This window comes from Mastomys coucha, unplaced genomic scaffold, assembly GCF_008632895.1.
Source record: "Mastomys coucha isolate ucsf_1 unplaced genomic scaffold, UCSF_Mcou_1 pScaffold18, whole genome shotgun sequence".
Taxonomy (NCBI): Eukaryota; Metazoa; Chordata; class Mammalia; order Rodentia; family Muridae; genus Mastomys; species Mastomys coucha.
Window position 1 is genome coordinate 55,688,424 of NW_022196900.1, and position 7,008 is coordinate 55,695,431.

The window sequence follows — 7,008 nt, forward strand, 5'->3', positions numbered from 1 at the left end:
AAAAAAAAAAAAAAAACAAGAAAAGAAAAGGACAGGTTTCCAAAACACAACAACCAAACTTAAGAAAATAAAATATGAGATGAAGCAAAACAAAACAAAACAAAACAAAAAAAGTGTTGCTATGAGGTATTAAAGGATACAAGCTAAGCCGAGACAGCATTGGCTGGATGCTGATCTCACTTAGGGGTTAACAGTGACAATTAGGACCGAAAACTTCAAATAGGCAATTGTCCGTAGTCAAAGAACTACATTAGGCATGAGGAATAGGGCATAAGTAAAATAAAAAATAAGATAAAAATAGTAAAATACAAAAACAAAACTATATATATGAGAAAGAGAGATCAAGACTGAAAGAGGATGGATTTTGGGGTTGTCCTGGAGATGAAGTGAAACCAAAAGACATCTTGCTTTCTCTATGGCTTATACAGTAGAAATCCCTAGTCTTGATTCTGTGTTATGGTCTGAATGACTATTGTTGTATGTTTCATGTTAAAAATAAAAAATGTTTGAAAATCTTATCTGCTGGCTATTCATCTCTTGATTCAATCTCAGTGTACACAGCAAAGCTAATTTAAGTTGCCCTGCTTAAAAGCTGCTTTTAACAAGGTTCAACAGCTTAAGTTCTAAGGCAACTAAGCTGATCTTTTTTTCCTAGAGAAATCTGTGCAGTTGTGATTATTTGGTTTAGCAAATGACAAAGTGTTTTTTTCTCTTGAAATTATAGCTAGAAAAGGTAAAAATTCTTTGATTGGTCTGAATTTATAAGATTTGTGTAGCCACTTCATTTGGTTTCTGACTAGTCTTAAAGGTATAAATGTGTTCTACATGATTATTGGCTTATAAGTTATTGGGAATGGTAAAAAGTTGTAACATTGGAAACAGAAAGTTAGCTTAAAACTGGTAACTCAAGGTTGGAGTCATTTTTAACAACTACATGTGGCAAGCCAGCCAGGAGACTAGGCCATAGAGAGTGAGTGTATGCGTGCAAGTGATCTGAGTTTAGCTTAAAGACTTCGGTCTGGCATGGCAGGATTATGCCTGCCAGACTGGAAAGGTTAGTGGGATAGTGTTTTATGTGAACAAATGTATGAGGGACTGTTTTGCCATTTTAGTTGCTTCTTGCTGTTTATGAATAAATAAAGGTACTACTTGCTTTCCACTGGGTTTTAAGAAGTTTGTTTCTGCCATGCTGTATGTTCAAATCTCAAAAATTGGCATGGTCGACAGACTCTAGCCAGAGTTTAGCAACCACTTAGCGCCATCTAGAGGCTGTGGTTTAAGATGCAGGCCATTTACCAGGTGGTATATGTAATACTTTTGGTGTTGATTTTACAGAGAACAGATGATTTAAAACTGGATTTTGCTTTCCAAAAGTTATGGTTATGGCTTAATATTACAAACGAAATTTAGAAGGTATGGTTAAAATTGACAGTGTTCCATTGGCTGCAGTTTACAGTTTGGTTGCAAGCTTAAGATTCTTAACTCACCTATCTATATTTTGTAATTAAGATGGTTGCTAGAGTAATAATAGTTAAAGGCAACTGTGGCCAGTATGGGCCTGCTGCTCCATTTAAAAATCAAGCTTTATTAGATAGAGTGGTAGAAGAAAAATTCAACACCCCAAGATTGGAAAGGAGATTTCAGTGAAAATTTATCAAACAGGCTCTTGATAAATTATTTCAAGGAATTTGTACTACTAAAAATAGCTAGTAAACCCTAAAAGTAGTTGAGAGTACTAGTTAGTTCATATTGTTGTTGGTCCTAAGGGGCTGCAAACCCCTCAGGTCCATAGGCCCTTTCTCTAATTCCTTCATTGGGGACTGTGTACTCAGTTCAATGGATGGCTGTGAGCCTCTACATCTGTATTAGTCAGGTACCCTCAGAGCTCCCAGGGTCTCAACCACCAACCAAGGACTGCACATGGTGTGTCTGATTGTTCTGGCAGCATGTGTATAGTAGAGGATTGTAAATTCGATCATCAATAGGAGGAGAGGACCTCGGCCCTGTGAAGGTTCTGTGCTCCAGTGTAGGGGAATGCCAGGGCCAGAAAGTGGGAGAGGGTGGGGTGGTAGACATGGGGAGGGGGGAATCAACAGGGATTTGTTCTTGTTGTTTTTGTTTGTTTGTTTGTTTTCTGGAGGGGAAACTGGGAAAGGAGAAATTTACATGTAAATAAAGAAAATACCTAAAAAAATAAAAACATAAAATAAAAAATAAACAGTTGAGAGACCCTCAAGCAGAGGTACCTTTTGTTACAAGCAATGCTTTTACAGCACTAAGGTTATAAGGAATGTTTTAAGCATAAATCATCTCAGGAAAGACTGTCCAAAAAATAAAGGCATAGATGGACCACAAAATTGCCCTTGGAATCTGTCCTCCTGCAGGAGGTGTAATCTTGAGGCCAAGACTCAGGCAGTATACTCAAAGTAGCAGAAGTATTTGCATTTGAGATAATGCAAAGCACAAACAGGCCTCAGTGAGGCTTGTGTGACATTTCTTTGGTTTTGCAGACCCTGCCTAGCAAAACCTCAACTCCCCTTGCCTCCAGAGAATTATTTTAAGACAGAACAGCATTGTTACAGATCTATCCAGGTGTTGTTCAAAGTAACTTTAAACTTAAAATTTATAAAAGGTCAATGAAGCTGTGAAATTTATAGAGGCATTACAGTCTGGCCTACCTACTTCATATGAAGTTATTGTGTGTTTAAAAAGTTGTTTTTTCCCTCTACATCCTGGTTATTTTAAAGATTTTGCTTCTAGTGAGTTTGTAATCATTAGAAAATTTTGCCTTTAAAAATGGCTAATAGCCTTACATTAAGTATAATTTTTTTGTCTCTGCTTCAGTACAAGAGGCTAGGATTTTGAATTTTTCAGTGTACATTGAAATTTTACTACCTTTGCTCTTATACCAGGAGCTTTAAAAACAAGTGTTAGTTGCTCTAGAAAAAGTTTCAGAGGCAATATCTTTTTCAATATTTGGGCCTCAGTTATATCAAGAAAGTTATATCAAGAAAATTATATCAAGAAAGAAAAAGTGAGTTGCTTATTTCAAATTACTTTTCACTAAGGCCTTACCTTAAGCTCACCATAGGATTTAGCCCTTGAGAGACAAAGAACTTTTTGCAGAAAGTAAAGAAAGCTTCTCTAAACAATTGCTATCAATTGTAATCAATTGCAATCAAAGGTTTGGGCTTTTGAATATGCCCACAGCAACTCTTTGGCAAAACAGAGCATTAATATAGCTTCATCTTTTCTCATATTCAAAGCAATGTTTTAGCATCCTATTATAAAGTTGTTGTGATATTAATAAAGAATTATATGATAAAATCCATGAAAGTATTTTGGAAAGGATGTCTTAAAATCCTGATAAGACATCTATTTCTTGCTTCAAACATCAATTAAATTGGTTATTACAAAATATTGATATTTGGCCTATTACATAGTAAAAATTTTAAGCAAAAATGATATTACTGAAAGGCAAATTGTTAAAAATTGCTTAAATGCATGCTCTTATATTTCCTATAAATTTATGTATGCATCTCATAATAATATATACATCTACAGCCCTTCTTTTGAGACAGAAGTACATGTAAGTCACATATTTAGTCTCATGATTTTTCCCCACTACTTCAGCACAAGTAATTAAACTATGTGCTGTAGTCACGATTTATCAGGTACTTAAAATTAAGCCTTAATTTATATATTGATATATGTGTATATGTATATATCAGAGCTTAAAATTGCTTATGATAATTTGGTGTTTTTAAAGAATAATTCTGATTTAAAAATTAAAAGTAAAATATACACATGTGACTATAAATAAGTTTTCAGGCTTTCAAGTTTCAATCACCTTAACATGGAAGGCAACAAAAACTGTAAATGCATTATATTTCTATACTTAATGTTCCTAATCAGAGTAAAGCATATTATGGAACTATTACAATCAAGCATTTAAAATGTTTTGTCAACAATTTAATGTTACCCATATTACTAAGATAACTTATAATTCTCAGAAACAATGAATTGCTCAACCTACACTTCACATTTTACAAATTTGGTTTTTAATAATAAAAGGAGGGGGAATCATACCCTCAAAGTTACCAAAAACATGGCTCACTTTTTACATGTTTTAAATTTTTTTGCAGATTAATGTTAAAGGTCAGTCTGCCACAGATTACCACTGGTATCCACGCATTTCCAGTTTTATGCCATGGTGAAATGGCGAGATCCATTACTAATACATGAAGTGGTCCAGATTCTGTCTTAATTTGGGGAAGAGGCTCCATTTGTGTCGTCTCACAAAGAGAAGATGGAGCACAATGGCTGCCTGAAAGATTAGTTCGTCAGGTGGATACAGGTCCAGAGTCTTTTTAGTAAACATGTTTCCAACTAAATTAATGGCTAGAAATTGTTATTAGCCAGCAAAGTTCACTTGGCTGAAATAGCCTCCAGTATTTTCCAGAGAGTTAAGAGTTCCTTTGTGATTCTCAGAGCCACTTCTCCCACACCTAGAGGTCAGACCCTAAGTCTGAGCATTGCTAATTTGCAACTGAACTGAGTGCCTGGGACATCTTCAAAGATATGTTAAGCTTGTTGTTTTTAAACTTTTGAGTTTTTATCTTAAGCTGGTTTGTTACAGACATGCAGGCTCCATTCCAGGCTGGATTTCAGAGAGGTTCTACATGGCAGTTATTCATCATGATGAAGAAAAAGCATTAAAATCATATTGTGGGTTTGGTCTGTATGGGAAAAAGATGGGCTATGAGGGCGCATAGCCAAAGACAGGCCACTGGATCTATGGCTCTCATCAACCTACGACAGAGTCATGTGCCAAGAGGCCATGTTTATTAATAATAAACATTAAAAGGCTCGGTTTGTACAAATAAACCCAAACTAGTTCAACATGATATCCGAGATGGGTAAGAGAGACCAGTAGATCTAGACCTAAGACAGGCGAGGCCACCAGCCACCATAATTCCCAGGCAGGACTATGGTGCATAAATATATCTTATGCCTCAATCCAGCTAATTTTTAATAAATAAATAAGGAGGAATTATAATCTATCTCAGCCAAAAGCTGGCTGAATAGGACCTCACCTTGCCACAAAGCAGCCACCCCAACTAGGGTGAGACTTCCTGAAATAAACAATGCCTTATTATTTGCCACTTCTCTGCCTTTCTCTAAGTTACTGCTAGGAGCCACCACCTGCTGAGTTCCTGAGTACTCTTGCCTGGAGAGTTTCTACTAGCAACCATATGCTAATTTGGTCACAAGATCCTGGCTCACTGGGAGAAGGGTCCCTGCCTATTTATTTCTCAGATTGATAGTACACATTGGACCTTGATCAGAAACCATGACTCAGTCTCATATTTTTCCCTCTCCATCTGATTCCCTTAATTTCCCAGGCCCTGCCTCTCTTCCAGAGACCCTGTTTATATAGCTGCTTGCAGCTGCAATGCTACTTTCTCTCCTATTAGATTTATAATATCCAGGTTTATGTCATACCCTTTGGTGAGCTCGGACTTGTGTTTTGTGTAGAGTGATAAATATGGATCTAACGGATTTCTTTTACATACAACATCTAGTCAAACCACCAGCATTTGTTGAAGGTGCTTTGTCTTTTCCATTTAGCTTTTTTACTTCTTTGTCAAAGATCAAGAGTTTGTAAGAGTGTTTCTTTGAATTGATTACATTGACCATCCTGTCTGTTTTTATGACAATACTTTCCTTTTCTTTTCATTTAATATTGCTCTGTAGTACAACTTGAGGTCAGGGTTGATGATACTTCTAGAAGTTCTATTACTGTGCAGAATTATTTTAGCTACCCAGAGTTCTTTGTTTGTTTGTTTGTTTTTCACACAGAATATAGAATTACACTTCAGTGATCTGTAAAAAAGTGTGTTGGAATTTTGATGCAAACTGGATTGAATCTTTTGGTAAGATGGCCATTTTTAATCTGTTAATCCTAACAATTTATGAACATGAAAGGACTTTCCAAATTCTGATATAAAGCTCAATATCTTTAAGAGACTTGAATTTCTTATCAAATATATCTTTCAGTTGCTTGTTGAGAGTTACATCAAGATACTTTATATTATCTATGGCAAAGGGTCTTATTTCTCTAATTTATTTCTAATCCAATGAATCATTTGTATAAAGATACTTGTTTGTTTGTTTTCGAGTTGATTTTGTATCCAGCTACTTTTTTTATATCATGAAATCTTTTATTTTCTTTTTGTATTAGATGTTTTATTTATTTGCACTGCAAATTTTATTCCCTGTCAAAACCCCTTATCTCATTTCCCCATTCCCTGCTCAGTAATCCACCCACTCCCACTTCCTTGTCCTGGCATTCCTTTACACTGGGGCATCAAATCTTCATGAGACAAAGGCTCTCTCCTCTCATTGATGTGCCACAAGGCCAACCTCTGCCACATATGTGGCTGGAGTCATGTACTCTTTGGTTGGTGGTTTAGACCTTGGGAACTCTGTAGGTACTGCTTGGGTCATATTGTTGTTCCTCCTATGGGGCTGCATCCCCCTTCAGCTCCTTTGGGTTTTTTCTCTAGCTGTACCATTTGGAGACATTATGCTCAGTCCAATGGATGTATCCAGCCACTTTGCTGAAGGGGTTTATCAGCTGTAGGAAAGCTTGTGGAGAATTTGGTGGTATGTATATTATCATATCATCTGTGAATAGAGATAATTTGACTTCCTTTCTAAGTAATATTTCCTTGATCTCCTTTAGTTGTCTCATTGCTTTAGCTAGGATTCCAAGTGCTATATTGAATAGATGCAGAGTGCACAGCCTTGCCATGTCCCTGATTTTAGTGGAATTATATTAAGTTTCTCTCCATTTAGTTTTCTGTTGACTATCAGCTTGCTGTATCTTGACTTTATTGTGTTTAAGTATGTACCTTTATCCTGCAGCCTAGTTTGTTGGGAGTTGGGGTGGGAATAGTGTGGGGTAGGAGTGGAGCTGGGCCTGTGTTTTGGGGTGGGAGGGGT